Raw genomic sequence first — 18,172 nt, 5'->3', positions numbered from 1 at the left:
TCTAGTCAAAAAGGCAGATGTAGTCCAGGCTTTCATGGGTCCAACTAGCCAAAAACAACAATCAGGAAATGTTAAGTGTTAGGAAGGCAATGAAAAAGAGAAATGTGATAGAATAGAAGTTTGGGAGAGTATAGCCTTAGGTAAGGTGATCAGGAAAGACTTCTCCAAGAGGGTGACCTTTGAGCTGAGATTTAAATGACAAGAGAATATCTACAGAAACCCTGAGTTGGGCATGATTTTTCTAGAAATAGGAAACAAGTCTAAGTGAGAGCAAATGGAAGGGTGAGGAGGATATTGGAGTCATTCAAGCCATAACAGAGCTAAACTCCCAGCTCCTCTCCTCCGCCAACATCCTTGGGTTAGAGAAACAACCTAACAACAGCCTGTATAATCAAAACATATTATTCATTCACTTAAGAGAGTAATTTATAACTGCAGGAGTTTTTATAGGACATGAAATTTATGTTCCTGGAAAACCTCCTATTAGGAAAAATTGTGTACTAAAAATAACAAGGCTTATGGGAAAATAAAATTGAGGCAGACCACTTAAAACTTATGTTAGTTTGTTACCAGAACTTTAACCAAGACAGTAATGGTGTCTGAAGGCAAAGCAGCTGTGGGGTTGTTGCCTCATGGGATATTAAAAATACACAAGCAAAATAAAATGAAAATGCTGGCTTGTTAACATAGAGACAACACAACTGGAACTGGTGTTCTGAGCAAAGGAAGAGCATTTAAAGGCTGGGGTACACGTCTTTGGAGAACGGATCCTGGGTGCAGGCACTCATTTGAAATAATATAGAACCAAAAGGGTTCCTGTCTGTGCAGCTACCAAGCAGAGACGATTGTCCTTTCCTGCTGAAGAGTTTACTTTTCCTCCACTATTATGGCTCCCCTTGGAAAAAATTGCATTTGATTAACACAACTTCTGCATTCTACACGGATAGCATTTCTCTACTTACCAACTGCAGGTGTACTAATTGGTTTATAACACACATTGTGGGCAGAAAACTTTACCTCATTTGTTTTTAGGTTTTGTCCCAATAAGCATACTGTGATTCAATTCAATTCAATTCAACTAGAATTTATTGAGTGCTTAGTTTGTGCATGTTACTTTAATAAATGTGTTTAATAAAAGACCTGGTTAGTTAATGTGTCATTGAATTCCAGAGTCTTCACTTTTTGTGGCCATATCATGTGTGATTGGGAAGAATTATTTTGACATTGGATGGTTTTAAGAAGACCAATTATTATTTTCTCTAAAAGAATTGCATATAAGTTAACTAAGCAAAACAAACTGAAAGTTTATTAGTTCATTTTAAATGTATAAGGGGAGTTTTTTTTTTTTTACATCTTTATTGGAGTATAATTGCTTTACAATGGTGTGTTAGTTTCTGCTTTATAACAAAGTGAATCAGTTATACATATGTTCCCATATCTCTTCCCTCTTGCGTCTCCAAGGGGAGTTTTTTAAAAATATAATTCGTCATTTATCTGTTTTGTAAAGTAAGAATTTCTGTTTAAAATGGGAGACACATTTTCAAAAATAACTTCTCTGCTTTTCTCTGGTGCAGCATTTTCTGTAGTGTGTTCTAAAAAATAGTCATTCTCAGTGGTTGCTAGTAAGCATTAAATAAAATGGGTTGTATAGTGGTGGCAAAAATTTTACCTCTAGCTCTTAGGGTCTCCAACTGGGCTTGAGAATTCAATTGATATAAAACAGATTAACAGGAGAGAAATACATTTATTTAGTATAAGTTTTACATGACACAGGAACCCTCGTAAGGAAACAAAGACCCAAAAGAATAGGCAAAATCTAAATATTTTTACACTAGGTTAAACAAAGAGAGGCAATTGTGGAAAATAATTAAGATAAATGGGAAGAATAAAGGGAGATAATTATTTTAACAAGGTCTGTCTGTATAGAATTCTTTCAGCCTCAACTCCCATCTCTGGTGGTAAGGATGTTTCTTTCCTCCTGGCATTGGGAGAGCAGCTCTCACATGAAAGTTTCATTTTCTGTTTTCAGGAAGAAAAAAGGGTCGATAGAGCACCCTGCTGTTCTTCAAGTGCCTTTAACTCAAAATGATCCTTATGCCCAAGTGACATATTTTGGGATAGCATATACTGCCACCCTTCACTTCCATAATCAAGTTAAGTCTGGGCACACTGGTTAAACAGTGAAACACATATCTTTACTATTAAACTTCTAAGAGTTGTCTAATATTTTAATGTGCCTTGTGAATCTCTAAGAAGGGGACGTGCTGTCATTTACCAAAGTCATTTGTCCATTGAACTCTTCATGGAATATCCTGTGAGACTGATGTTTTAACAACACAGTTTGGGAAATCCTTATCTATTTTGCAAGACTTGAAAGCAAATAAACAATCCCTGTCTTCCTCATTTCCTTCCTTGACCATAAAAACAAGGAGAAACCACGCTCCATACTGACATTCTAACTTCAACATGTTGCCATCTAAATAGTCACGGCACCCACATGTCTGTAGGGAATTTCATGATGTGCAAAGCAAGTATTATCAAGTAATTGCCATCAAAAAAGTAGTGTAGACATGACTGAAGTTGAAGTGTGCTGTACAGAAATTTAGGGAGCAGTGATGCCAGGATATAGATGAAATTTAGCAGTTCTGTATGCAGTATCATAGTGTTTGGGAAATGGTAACTTGAATGTAATTTTCTACCTTTCCATTTCTGTCAGTGGTAAGTCAACATTTGTGTTCATATCAAAACTCCTTTTAACTTACTTATTCACTAGTTTCAATTTTATGTATAAATATTTTAAGCAGTGACACATTAGTGATGAGAATTTTTTTTGGTAACATGTCACATTTTATGCATTTTCCTGTCAGATTATATGGGACACTTGAATCCCAATCTAAGTATGAAATCACATATTTCAAAAGATTTGAGTGAGTTTATTTTAAAATTAAATTAAAACAATTTATTTTCTCTTGTTAGATTCTGTTCTACTGTCAACATCCTCTGGGAAAATACCTAAAACAAATTAGTAGAGGCCTAAGAGAACACCATGTGAAGCCAGTAAATTGTGTGGTCAAAAGAAGCCTAGAAAATTCTGAAGCTTAGCTACAAAATATGATATACATCAATCCTGTATGCTATTTCTTATATATCCTAAAGATTGAGAACACTGAGCTATATTAAAGGGAAAAAATATAAGGACAGTCTACATGCAAATGTCTGGGAATTAAAACCATTTGTTTTTAAGGTAACACTTGCATCCCTAGAAGGGCAAGAATCTAGGTGGAGAATTCTAAAGTACTAACTTATCTTTAGTTTTTTTTTTCCTTTTTCATATTACTATTAAGCCTCTGTAAATTTTGTACAAATTAACATATTCATTTGTTGTAGTAATACCTCATCTTCACAGATGGTAGCTCCCATAGTTCAGCAGATAAATTAAATGTTGAAACTCTGCTATATCTCCTTTCTCTGTGTTCCATAGTACTTTGCACATGTCTTTATTATAGAATTTCTCATAACATGTTATAATTATGTGATTATATTATCCTCACGCCATTTGGTAGGATCTAAGTCTCATTTATTTTATATTCCTAGTAGCCTGGAGAGTGCCTCCTATCTGGTAGATGCTCATTTCTCTTCTTTTCTTTTTTTTTTGTTTTTTGAATTAAGGAATCTGTATTCTAGTCTCTGTGGAGGATGTGTGCTTGCCTGATAAATTTTAATTGTCTTTGCATTATTATTCATTTTTTAATTAGTAAGATTTATTTTACAGCGGTTTTAAGTTCACAGCAAAACCTAGTGGAAATTGCAGAGTCCCACATACTCCTTATCCCTACACATGCACAACATCCCTGTACAACAGTGGTGCATTTGTTTCAATCTATGAACTTACAGTGATATATCATTATCACCCAAAGTCCATAGTTTAACCTTAGGGTTTACTTTTGGTGCTGTACAGTCTATGGGTTTTGACAAATGTATAATGACATGTATCCATCACTGTAGTTTGTACAGAATAGTTTCATTGCCCTAAAAATCCTCTGTGGTGTGCACACTCATCTCTCTCTACTCCCTAACCCCTGGAAACCACTGATATTTCTACTGTCTCTAAAGTTTTGCCTTTTTTCAGAATATTATATAGTTGGAATCATATAGTATGTAGCCTTTCAGATTGACTTCTTTCACTTAATAATAAGCATTTAAGTTTCCTCCATGTCTCTTTATGGCTTCTTAGTTCATTTCGTTTCAGTGCTGAATAATATCCCTTTGTCTGGATGTACCACAGTTTATTTATTCCTTCACCTACTGAAGGACAACATGATTGCTTCCAAGTTTTAACAATTGTGGATAAAGCTTCCATAAACATCTGTGTGCCAAGTTTTTGTGTGGACTGGTAAATGCCTTGGAGTGCTATTGCTGGATTGTATGGTTGGATTATGTTTAGTTTAGTAAGAAACTGTCAAACTGTCTTTCAGACGAGATTGGGTGCATTCAGTGTGGTAAGGCTGTAGACTCGAACTGTCTTTCAAAGTGGATGTACCCTTTTGTACTCTCACCAGCAGTGTTGCTCCACATCCTCACCGGCATTTCATGGTGTCAGAGTTTTGGATATGGATCATTGTAATAGGTGTGTATTGATAACTTGCTGTTTTTACTTGCATTTCCCTGATGACATATGATGCTGAACATCTTTTCATATTCTTCCTTGCCATCTGGATAACATCTTTGTAGATATGTCTGTTTAGACCTTTTGACCTCTTTTAAATTGAGTTGCTTTCTTATTGTCTGGTTTTAAGAGTTCTGTGTATATTTTGGATAATAGTCCTTTATTAGATGTGTTCTTTGCAAATACTTTCCCTATTTGCAAATACTTTCCCTATTTGTGGCTTATCTTCTCATTCACTTGGCAGTGTCTTTCACAGAACCAAAGTTTTAAATTTTAATGAAGTCCAGTTTATCAATTATTTCTTTCTTGGATTGTGCCTTCAGTGTTGTATACATTGGTAAAATATCATCACCATACCCAAGGTCATCTAGATTTTCTCCTCAGTTTTCTTCTAGGCATTTTATAGTTTTGTGTTTTATATTTAGTTTTATGATCCACTGCTTTTGCTGCATCCCACAAATTTTGATAAGTTGTGTTTTCATTTCCATTTAGTTAAAAATATTTTAAAACTTCTCCTGAGATTCTTCTTTGATCGATGTATTATTTAAAAGTATATTGTTTAGTATTCACATATTCTGGGATTTCCTAGTTATCTTTCTGTTATTGATTTCTAGTTTAATTTTATTGTGGTCTGAGAGCAGCCTTTTATGTGTTCTATTATTTTAAATTTGTTAAGGTATGTCTTTTAAAAAATATATATTTATTTATTTGGTTGCATTGGGCCTTAGTTGTGGCAGGTGGGTTCCTGAGTTGCGGCTCACCGGCTCCTTAGTTGCGACATGTGGACTCCTTTAGTTGCAGCAGGCGGGCTCCTTAGTTGTGGCATGTGAACTCTTATTTGCAGCATGCATGTGGGATCTAGTTCCCTGACCAGGGATTGAATCTGGGCCCCCTGCATTGTGAGTGTGGAGTCTTATCCACTGCGCCATCAGGGAAGTTCTCTGTTAAGATGTGTCATATGGCACAGAATATGATACATATTGGTGAATGTTCCATGTGAGCTTGAGGAGAATGTATATTATGCTATTGTTGGATGAAGTGGTCTATAGATGTCAATTATGCCTAGTGATTGATGGTGCTCTTGAGTTTAACTATGTCCTTACTGATTTTTCTGCCTGCTGGATCTGTCCATTTCTAATAGATGGGTTTAAAGTCTCTAACTGTAGTGGAGATTCATCTGTTTCTCCTTGCAGTTCCAAAAGTTTTGCCATACATATTTGGATATTCTGTTAGGTGCATACACACTAAGAATTGCTGTGCCTTCTTGGAGAATTGACTTCTTTACCATTATGTAAAGCCCCTCTGCTTCCCTGATAATTTTCCTTGCTCTGAAGTCAGCTCTGTGTGAAATTAATATAGCTACTCCTTCTTTCTTTTGATTAGTATTGGCATGGTATATTTTCTCCATCCCTTTACTTTTTAAAAGATTTTTTAGCTTTTATTAAAATTTTTTTAAAGAATTGTATTTAAACTAAAACAAAAATTCACCCATTTCTCACCCATCACCCTTTTAATCTATATGTTTCTTTATATTTAGAGTAGATTTCTTGTAGATAACATACAGTTGGGTCTTGTTGTTTGATTCACTGTGGCAACCTCTGTCTTTCAATTGGTGTATTTAGACCATTGCTGTGTAAAGTGATTGTTGACGTAGTTGGACTGATATCTACCATATGCTACTGTTTTCTATTGTTAGACCTTGTTTTTTGTTTCTGTTTTTCACTCTTTTTCTGCCTTTTATAGTTTTAATTGGTAATTTTATATGATTCTACTTTCTCTTCTTTCTTGGCATGTCAATTATACCTCTCTTTTTACTTTTTTTCAGTGGTTGTCCTGGAGTTTGCATTATACATTTACAACAAATCCAAGTCCACTTTCAAATAACACTATACTGCTTCATGGGTAGTGCCAGTACCTTATAACAAAATATTCCTAATTTCTCCTTCTCATTTCTTGTATCATCGCTGTCATTCATTTCACTTATACATTAGCATAAATATTAGTATATATATACACACATACGTAAGTATACATAATCTAATACACTGTTGTTATTATTTTGAACAAGCTATTATCAGATCATTTAAGAATAAGAAAATAAATATGTAATTTTACCTTCACTTATTTATTCTCCAATGTTCTTCCTCTCTATGTATTTCTGAATTTCTGATCTCTATCATTTTCCTTTTCTCTGAAGAACTTCTTTTAAATTTTCTTGCAAGGCAGGCCTACTGGCAACAAATTCCCTCATTTTTTTTTTTTGTTGTTGTTTGAGAAAGTCTATTTCTCCTTCATGTTTGAAGGTTAATTTTGCAGCGTACAGAATTCTAGCTTGGTGGTTTTGTTCTCTCAACAGTTTAAATGTTTCACTCCACTCTCTTCTTACTTGCATGATTTCTGAGGAAGAGTTGTATGTAACTCTTATCTTGTTCATCTACAGCTAGGATGTATTTCTTCTGGCTTCTTTCAAGATTTTTAATTTATATTTGATTTTGTAAAGTTTAACATGATATGTGTATGTGTAGTTTTCGGGGGCATTTATCCTGCTTGGTGTTCTCTGAGTTTCCTGGATCTGTGTTTTAGTGTCTGACTGACATTAATTTGGGGGAGATTCTAAGTCGTTATTGCTTTAAATATTTCTTCTGTTCCTTTCTGTTTCTTCCCTTTCTGGTCTTGCCATTATGTGTATGTTACACTTTCTGTAGTTGTCCTACAGTTCTTGGATATTCTGTTCCTTTTTTTAAAAGTATATGGGTGTGTGTGTGTGTACACACACACACACACACACACACATATATATATTTTTTGTTTGTTTGTTTTTTACTTTTTTCTTTTCAGTTTGGGAAGTTTCAATTGTTGTATCCTCAAGCTCAGAGATTCTTTCCTCAGCCATGTTTAGTTTACTATGGAGCTCATCAAAGCATTCTTCATTTCTATCACAGTGTTTTTGATCTCTAGGATTTCTTTTTGATTTTTTTTTCAGAGTTACCATCTCTCTACATTATGTATCTATTCTTACATGTCTACTTTCCCACTAAAGTCCTTAGAATATTAGTCATAGTTTAAAAAAAAGTTCCTAGTCTGATGACTCCAACATTCTTGCCATATCTGACTCTATATCTGATGCTTATTCAGTCTCATCAAACTGTGTTTTGCCTTTTAGTATGCCTTGTAATATTTTGATGAGAGGTGGACATGTTGTACTGGGTAAAGGGAACTTTGATAAATAGGTCTTTAGCAATGTAGTGGTAAGATGTGGGGAGAAAGGATGTATTCTACAGTCCCATTATTATGTCTCAGTCTTTTGGTGAGCCTTTGTCTTTGGACTGTGAACTTCACTGGTGCTTCACCCCCACCCCTTAATTGGGACAGGATGGCTAGAGGGGACTGGAGTTGGGTATTTTTCCTCTCCCATGTGGAAGGTGAGATACTTACGGAGTTGAATATTTTCTTTCTTCCAGGTGGGTTAGACTCTGATAAAACCCCAGGAGGTTAAAATGATAAGTTTTCATTTTTTTCTGGTAAAATGGTTTCTCCTGAGGGCAGGCCTTATTAAGAAGGACGGAATACTCTGGTGTATCTCAAAGTGCTTCCTCTTCCCCTCTTCCTGCCAGAAGCAAGAGGGACTTTTTCCTTTAATATTCATTGTGGGCACCTGGTAGAGCTCCTGGAAGTAAAACTCACAAAAGCTTTACCCCATTGACTGAGTCCCCCTGGAATTTTTTACTCACAGATTGGTCCACACTGAGCCTTCAGCAACTTGTGAATTACAGTTCAAGTTTTCCTACCTTGGCACTGGTTCCCATGGCAGTTTCTGCTGGTGGATTTCTGTTATATAAGTTGTGATTCTCTGTATTCTTCATCAGTCTCTCCCATTTTCAGGGCAGTGGTTTGCCCTATGATATCACTTCTCTGACAGATCTATGAAGAGTTGTTGATTTTTCAGTTTTTTCGTATTTTTACTTGTTGTTAAGGTGCCTTGGCAACTAAGCTCCTTACATGCTAGACTGAAACAGTTCCTTTTTTCTTGTTCATTTTTCAAGGCACATGCACCCTTTGGTTTCAGCTCCTCTTAAGTTTCTCATTGTTGCTATAGAATAATTGTTGAAAAGTTGTGAATGAGTTCATACATATGTCTTACAATACAGCTTTTCCTGAAGTTTATTTCTGTACTTTCACATTGTTATGCTTAATCTATAAAATTTTAGTTGACTTGGGCTTCCTTTATATTAGATATTGTCTGCGTGAGATAAGGAGAGAAACAGATGGCTGACAAACTTCAAATCTGACCTTTTAAAGCCAAATTCAGAAAATGAACTGATCAGAATGTTTGCCACTGCTACTTGTATTCTCCAAAGTCTGAAACTCACATTTCTTTCTAATATTTTTTTTCCAGAAACTCGAGAAATCACATTTTTCTTTACATTTAAAAGCTAGCTGGATTTCCTCTAATAATGTCAATTCTTTGACAAAGTACATTCTTTTTCTCCTTAAAAGAAGGTAACCTTTTAAAGAAAGGCATGGTAGGATATAGACGCAGTCAAATTTCTGTGAGTACATTATGGTTCCTGTCTTAGCTTGGACTAGGAAGTTGAGCATGGAATTATGGACAAAAATTCTCCTCAAAAAAATTCTTTAGAAAAAGGACTCTGCAAAAACCACTTTATAGCCATACCCTCGTGGAATATTTAGACATTTCTGTTTTCTTGAGCTCTAGCATATCCATATTTTCTGGAGCAATTCAGTTCTTGTATAATTTTGTCCTTTCTTAATGGAAGTGATGCATTAAGTGATGCACTTAATAAAAAGATCTGGGCTTTCCCGGTGGCGCAGTGGTTGAGAGTCCGCCTGCAGATGCAAGGGACACGGGTTCGTGCTCTGGTCTGGGAAGATCCCACATGCTGCGGAGTGGCTCGGCCTGTGAGCCATGGCTGCTGCCTGTTGTCCGCAATGGGAGAGGCCACAACAGTGAGAGGCCGGCGTACCGCAAAAAAAAAAAAAGATCTAATATTTATACCATTGAATAATTTAAATATAAATTAATAAATTAATAAGTCAGGATAAAATATAGTGATAGTCTTATTTTTTCCTTTAGAAAGTATAAGTGGTATTTTTTTTACATGAAACATGAGGAATATTGAATTTTTTACTTTTTCTCCCTTGCCTTTCCTCCTTCCCTTCCTCCCATTATCTCTCCTTCCTCCTTTCCTTCCTCTCTCCCTTCTTCTTCCCTTACTCCCTTCTTCTTTCCTTCTTTTATTTTTCCCATCAATGGCTATTTGTTAAATACATATGCCAGACACCTGCAAAGTATGAATTTTGTTCTTTTATTTTTAAGATTTACTTTTTGTTGTATTAAAAGAGGAAAGGGGGAGGATTAAGATGCAGAGATAATGAAGAATAAAGAAGACAGCAAACGCACTCAATAAACCAGGTAAGCAGACATCCCTGGTTACTTTTCTCCATGCCTCCCTCAAAGAATGAACTCTGAATGCTTTGTGACTCCAACACAAATTTCCACCCTCATATAGATCGTTCTGGTACTCCCTGGGAAGACTTTGAACCATAGGTCATTGTGAGGACTCAGTTAACCTTTACCAAGTTAAAACCTGGGTTCCTTAATTAGCCCTATCAAACATCTGATCTAGTTCTGTTTAGGGTTCCTGTTCTTTAATTTTAATTTTCATGGAATTTCCATTTCTAATTGCATTAAAATATATTACTTCTCAGCCACCAAAGATTTGCTGCATGATTCTTGCTTGCCAAGTTTCCCAGGTGAATTCTAACAAGGCACTGTGGATGAGATATTAAATAACTATGTAACTCTGTAGCATACATTTCATTAGCACATTGTCAAGTAGAGAATGAGAGCTCTAGGAAGCTGTTTCTAGCTTAATTCAGTTCATTGGAGGGAAAAGAAAGTAAGTTGATCTCTAATTTCTACACCTTATCTGTCACTTTCTCTCAAAAGAATAATGTGCCTTTCAGGTGAGAGCTTCTCTAGTGTGTTTTATTTTTTATTTTTTTGACTTTAATATGCTTGGAGCAGGTGTTGTATCTCTGTGCTCTGCACAGTGTCTGGCTGCCTAGCCTATGTTGAAGTTCCTTTTACTGCTGCTCCTTATTTAGTGCTGTGCTATAAGTTTCCACTCATCTTATACGATTCATGGGTGAACTATAGCCCTGTGCTTTCCGTAGTGTATTTGATCCATGCTACACAGGTTATGTAGGCTGTTCTAAGGTCTACTTGTCCTTTGAGTCTGAGCCTTATTTTCCTTGTTTGATGAGCTTTTAGGCCAAAACCTTCAAAGGTATGTGCTGATGCAGCTGCATTGAGGAAATTAGTGATGTTCACTTTGGTGCTTTGCAACTACATACTTTAAAAGTTGGGTAAGGAGAAAGAGATATAGAGATGTGGAAATAAAGATGACAATCTGGGCTGGGGCTCTGGACCCAAAGAGAAGAAAAATATACTCAAGACTAAAAATCATGAAAAAGGGACAAAATAATGATTTTTTAAAAAGCATTTATCTGGGCAAAATGCATTCTGACACTTCTGGTGGTAAATAATTGTTGCCTCATATATTTAATGGATGAGATACTTTAGAAGACAATCAGAGCCATTAAGTGTTTTATCTGGGAAGACCCTGTATCAAAATATCATAACTCCAAAGACACCTTTCATGCACAGCTAGGAGCTGGTTTGTTATTTACCAGGGCTTAGCAGAGATCCTGGCTTGGGTCTCAGTTGGTATTCATAAGTGTCTGGGAAAGTTTAGTCATCTGGTAAGAGAATGGAGGGTGGATCTTTTTGAATAAACTTGCTTCAAGAGTTTTGCTTGATCAAGGAACGGGAAATTTTTCTTTATGAGCTTAGAGTAGGCGGGAGGACAGAGTGGCATTTGCCTCAGCTATTGTCCTCCTGCTAGCTTTAAGGACTTGAGTTTGAACCCTGTGGAGAGAGGGGCTTTAGGGGGAAGGGAAGCTGAAGGGCTGTTTCCAGAGTTGCTGATAGGACCTGAGACATTCGCATCACTGTGTTAGTGGGGAGAGGGGTGTGCACTGAGACTCCAGGGACATCCTGGGTCTTTGCTGAAGACTTGGGAAATCCAAGAGACAGCTTCCTTGACACTAACAGATGGAGTATCACAGCCAATACCCACAGGCCAATGAGATCTGGAACACTGCCTTAAACCGTTTGCCTTTGTTGGTGCATAGAAAGATGCTAGGGGTAGAAGTCAGGGTGAGACAAAGATTGTACCAAGTGAAAAGGAAGCACAGGCTGTGTAGTGACTTCACCATGAGAACATAAACATCTCAGGAAATCACAGTAATCATCTTAAAATTTAAGGCACAGAGCTTAGAGTCTTTCTTTTTTTAAATCCTAAGGTGGTACTTCAGTCCCTCTCTCCCTCCCTCCTTATCCCCTGTCTCCTTTTTCCTTCCTCCAACCATTATTCCCTCCCTATCTCCCTTTTTCCTTCCATGCTATTAAAAAGGAAGCGGACTGTAATTATTTTCCCTTTACTATATCCTCAGTTTATGTTTTGCTACGTTTTGATGTTACTGAACAGGCCCCAGGGATTGACTAGACATTGCCTGAGAACTCTCAGTGTAAGCTGCATCCTTAAATCATCCATCCTAGAACTGGGTAAATATTGATTTTTTTGCTTGTGTATCCATTCCCTGCATTCATTCCCTGATTTTTCTTTGTACACTTGCCCCTTCATCACTGTCAGCCCAAACGGTGTTGGTAGGGCTAGAAGGGAGGCATAAGAGGAGTCAGGACCCTGGCGCCTCATATGGCTCAGGGTTTGGCCACGAGGGACATGTTCCCCTGTACTTTTGTCAGAGTTGTTGTGAAAGAGGTGTGCTCTCTTCTGCTGGGACCCCTAACCTGGCAGAATGGAGCTGGAGCTGCTGGTGGCTAATTTTGGCACTATACTGGAAGAAGGGCCTGTCTGAGCATGAGGCCAAGAAGAGGAGACCAGGTCTGAGAGGAGCAAAGCCGGTTTTCTGAATACATTGTTGAACCTTTGGGTCCAGTCATGCCAGATGAACTTTCAGGTTTGTGAGTCAAAATGGACTTTTTCTGCTTAAGCAGTTTGAACTGGGTTTCTGGCACCCGGAGTTTCCAGAGTCTGTCTAAACACAGCACCCAAACCACACCTGCTGATGCTGTGTGGGGAAGATGATTAATTGAAAAGAGATGATGCCATGGAACAAATGCCTCTAAAATAGGCATCTAAAAAGAAACCTGACTACTACAGTGATCTGGCTTTACTAGGGGTGGATTTGGGGGGATGCCAGGAAGTGCTGAGGTCCCTCTAGTCATTACATCCCCTCCTCCATAAAGTCTTCTTTCTCTTTCAAGTCTACATATAGGCTCAGGATAGGATTTGAGGGTTTAACACTGTGAGCTGGAGAGAGGGCCATTTCGAGGTGTTTTGGCATACCATGACTATCTGACTGCTCGTTCGCAGGTCCTGTGCTAACAAACACACTTGCCTGAGCTAGACCTTGGCTCTTCCAGATTGTCTTATTGTCTATATGCTGGCTAAAAAGTAGAAGGGAGTGGGGCAGTAGATCTCATGATTGGAAAATGAAAGCCTTTCCACATTTCTTTCTGCCTCTTCTAAGAGACTTATTTTTAGAAGTGTAAAACTGGCAGGTATGTACTGTCTTCCATTCTGTGTACCTGACTGCTTCAAGGATACAGGCCAAACTTGAAAGTGTTTGGAGAAGAAAAATGCAAATCTGTGCCTCAAAAATTAATCACACGGAGGAGAGATTTGGAGATTCAAATGTGTAACTCTTGTCTCATTAAAGATAAAGGTGAAATAAGATTACTGGACATAACCAATTAGAAAAGTGTGGCCTCTTGGAGATTCAAGAAGCAACTCATGGCCACAGTTGGGGGAAATAAGGTAGGAGGGTTAGGTAAGGAGGCTGGCTGATCCACCACCCAGTAATCACTGCTAAGCAGTAGAAATTGGCACTTGAAATTAAACCAATTTGAATTGTTGGCCTAATTCAGCCTCATTCACTGCAGCCCTGCAATGGGGCCCAACACTGGGACTCAGATTTTTCTGTGTCAAAGACAATCCTTCTAGCATTGTCACACTGTTTTCTTTAAATCTGATAAAAATGTCTTTAAAATTATCAACATGTCTTCCTTTAGTGCTGCAGCCTAGGGGACAGAATTTTAAATGTAATGTTGCAGATACACAATCTAAGTAATTAACTGTTTTGGAGACTGTGTTTGTCTCACTGTGACTCCCACAAAACACTTAGGTGTAGCATGACAAGGTGTTAAAGTGTATGCATATATATATATAAAGTGTGTGTGTATATATATGTGTATGTGTGTATTTACTTCAGGTGCCAAGGATTGGATTAATTGTAATTCTTGGTTTATGACACATTCTCATTACTAGTCCCATAAATGGACCATTTTTATTAATATTCTTGGCCTTTTGGGCGTATAGTTGGATGGCACTTCCTGTACCCTCTGAAATTCAGTATGGTCATGTGACCTGCTTTGGCCAACAAAACATGACCAACAAAAGTGACATGAAGCATTTCTGAGCAGAAGCATTAAAAGCAAGAGTATGATTTGTACACTGTTCCCACTGCTCTGATGGTTATGGAAACTTCCATAAGCCTGAGCCCCTTGCTGACCTGCACAGGACATGGAGAATGGGCAGGAAATACACTTTTATTGTGTTAGATATTTTAGGTTGTCTGGACAGTATAACCTAGCCTACCTGTCTGTGCAGTTAATCAGCTACTGTTTCTTAGTGCCAAACCCACCGTTCTCTACCTTGTTTCTGGGGCTGGGATTTTGCTAACCATATTCCTCCTTGCCCAGCTGGCTTCCTGTTATATTCTACCAATAGGGGGCTTCAGAGAGAGAGACTGGAAGGCAGCAGGAGGTGAAGGGACTTCTTCCTGTGTTGCTCATTATTCCTGTCATTATCGCTTCAACAATGACCTCTTGCCCTGACAAAGTCAGTTGATTCCAGTTTCCAGCTTCTTCTAGCATTCTCAGGACTAGCTTTATTGTGCCCTTTCCCAGGTAGAGCACATGTCAGGTAGAGTCCTTTCCTCAGACTCCATGAGGCCCCTCCTCTAAGCTTCTGAGATTTGATAATCTTGACGTTTTCTGTTTGTTCTTCCAGCCCTAAGGATGGCAGCTAGTTCCTGTAGTTACTATATCTATGCTACTTTCATGTTCTATTTTAGCTTTTTTTTTTTTTTAATGTGGACCATTTTTAAAGTCTTTATTGAATTTGTTACAGTATTGCTTCTGTTTTATGTTTTGGTCTTTTGGCTGCACGGCATGTGGGATCTTAGCTCCCTGACCAGGGATGGAACCCACACCCCCTGCACTGGAAGGCGAAGTCTTAACCACTGGGTCGCTAGGGAAGTCCCTCTTTTAGCTTTTTAATTTCTCAAATACTCATTTAACCAGTTCCCCATATTAAATTCTCTTTGTTAAAATAATTTGTATGGTTTCTGTTTTCCTGAATGGATCCTAGCTGATACACAGACTGATACAGTTATTTTTAACAATGTAATAAGCACCCATGAATTTGCTACCCAAAGCCAAAGTTAGGACCTTGATAAACTTTATCTAACTGTGTAAAGTCTAATGTAACCATATCTCTCCTCTCCATTCTATCTTCCAACCTCTTCCCACAAATGGTAGTCAGTGGCTTTGATCCTGTGTTCATCACTTCCTTTCTGTCCCTTTTATGTAGTTTTATTGCATCTATATGTATACCTAACCCTAAAAATTATAAATTGTAGTTATAGTTGTTTTAGCTTTATAAAAAGGGATAATATATAGTATGAAATTTTTCAGGATTTACTGTTTAATTTATCATATTGCTAGGATTTATCTATATTGTTGTTTGTTGCTTTGCTTATTGCTGTATAATGTACCATTGGGTGAAGAGCCTGAAGTATATAATTTGAAGTAAATTAGAAAAATCAAAGTCTAGGTTTTATGTGATTTGGAAACAAAGATTTGATATTGAAAAGTGGTACTATTGGTCTGCCTGATACAGTTTCTGGACATACAGTCTGGGCTCATAGATCAGGTATAGCGAGTAAAGAAAATACACATCTCACTAAGCATTTACATTTGCTAAACATGCAGAGTTTCAGGAGCCTTTGGGTGAAATGTGGAATGGGGTTTTTGTCTTTATATAATTTAACGTTTTAATTTAACAACTAATCCCAGGGTAGAAGGAGAGTCAACATAGAAGTAAAATAACATGAACCATATAATCAGATGCCTTACTGTTTAAAGTTGTCTCTATAAATCAATGTTGTTCTTAAAAGAAAAGCCATTTTCAGTGAAGTATCTTGCCAAGCATTTCCTGTGGGTTAGAAATGGGTGGAGATACAAGGAGCTGATAAACTGTGAAACTCTGTAAGATACTGTTAATTACAATTAACAGCAATTAGAAAAGCAACAAAGAATTGAAAAGTGGTCATTCTCAAAACAATTCTAAAGGCTTCCTAGTCTGTCTGAAGGTATTTCTGTGGCAGAGCTTCCTTGCCTAGTACCAGCCAGTGATTCCAGTGTTCTGAGGAAAAACCACCCAAGAGATACCTAGCAAATATTGGGTACTGAAAATAATAGAAACTAACATTTATTGAACATTTACTGGGAACTTGGGCCTGCTAAATGATTTACATGCATCACTTCATTTCATCCATACAAGAAGGAGGTACTATCATTGTCTCCGTTTTTATGGATGAGGAAATTAAGATCTAGAGAGAATAAGCCACTTGTTCAAATTCACACAGCTATTAAATGATGAAATTGAAATTTAAACCCAGGTCTGTCTCTCTACAACCTAAGTTCCTAATCTCACTGTTCTTCTCAACTTCAGCCAGACACAGCCTCTCTATTTGTGTTGTATTTGATCTTTACTTTTATAGTCATGTAAACTTCAAACTGTCGCTCTTAAATGCTAGAGAGGCGGGGAGTAGAGCTTACATAGACAGGACCGTAGAAAACAAAGCTGCCTGAATTTTAACCTTATTTCTATATTCAGTCATTTATTCATTCACAGAATTATCCATTAAACATTTAATGCTGTGCCAGAAATGGTATCACTCCAAAGATAAAAAAGATAGTCTCTGCCTTGAAGGAATAAGTGAAATTATACCTTTTCTTATTCTTAGGATACCTTTCCTCATTTGAACATGTACTAAACCACGCTTTACTTTGAGTTAATGGAAAGACATTGAAGAGTTTTATAAAGAGAAGTAAAGCAGTCAGTGTTATATTTTTACTTCACTGGAGATTACTTCTCTAGCAGCTGTCTGGAGGGAAAAAGTTCGCAGAAGTCCCAAACTAAAGGCAAGGGATCACTAAAGAGCTATTGAAATTAAAGGGGTCCAGTAAAAGATGAGGAGGGTTCACATTAGGATGGAGCAATGAGGATAGAGTTCAGAAATACTACTCGTAGAAGGTGGTGGAGAAAATGTAGTTACAGATGGCTCTCAGGTTCCTGACTTGGATAAATGGATAACCAGTTGTGTTAATTACTGACATAAACAATATGGAGCAAAAGAGCAGATTATAAGTGGAGAGAGAAGTTATTGAGCTGAGTTGGGATATGTTGAATTTGAGGTACCTAAAGCCCATCCAGATGAATGTGTCCATCAGGCACCTGGATGTATTATCTTATATATCTCTATATTCTCTCTATTAGGTAGAGGTCTTTTCTGGAGATAAAATTTTGAAACTCATCAGCAGAACTTTAAAAACTTTTGAAGAGGGTGTGATTGCAAAGGAGAGCATGTAAAATGAAAAGGCCAGAAGTTCAAGGGAGAGAAACCTTGGGGAGAACAGAGATTCAAGGGTACATTGCCCAGCAGTGGTTCAATAACTAATTCTTTAACTGGGTTCAGTCTAAAGTTTTATCTTTTGTAAATTCTTTCCTTGAGATATATATATATATATATATATATATTCATTTCTAGCATTTATAATTTTATCATATCAAGCTGTTTTTATTTCTTATCTACCTACTTTTTTCCGTAATCCCCTAGTTTTTTTATAATGGAAACATTTTCTTTTATCAGTTTGAGGATATTAAAATACTTATTTTTAAAACTTTTCATATGCTTTATTGTTTCCATTTCTTTGAGAATCAGTACTCCCTTTAGTTGAGTTTGTGGGCTTTCATTTAATGGGTTGGCTTTCTTTGTCAGAGTTTAAATTCTAACTTTCAAGTTCATCTTAAGTAAGAGATTCTCTTTTCTCTCCTGACACCATCCTTGTACTTGGTGATTTGGCATTGCTTCCCTTTGGATTCTCAGAGTTCCCAGTTCAAAAATATTTCTTACATTGGCCCAGGGATAATGTACATCCAGTCCTAGAAGTCTTCATTTTTTCTTGTGATTCAAGGGCAACAGCTTTTCATTTCAGCCTCTGTTCACAGATAGGAATACCTTTTTCCAGCACATATTTTCAACATTTGA

Source organism: Delphinus delphis, chromosome 7, assembly GCF_949987515.2.
Source record: "Delphinus delphis chromosome 7, mDelDel1.2, whole genome shotgun sequence".
In the NCBI taxonomy this organism is placed as follows: domain Eukaryota; kingdom Metazoa; phylum Chordata; class Mammalia; order Artiodactyla; family Delphinidae; genus Delphinus; species Delphinus delphis.
This window is presented reverse-complemented; position numbering follows the sequence as displayed.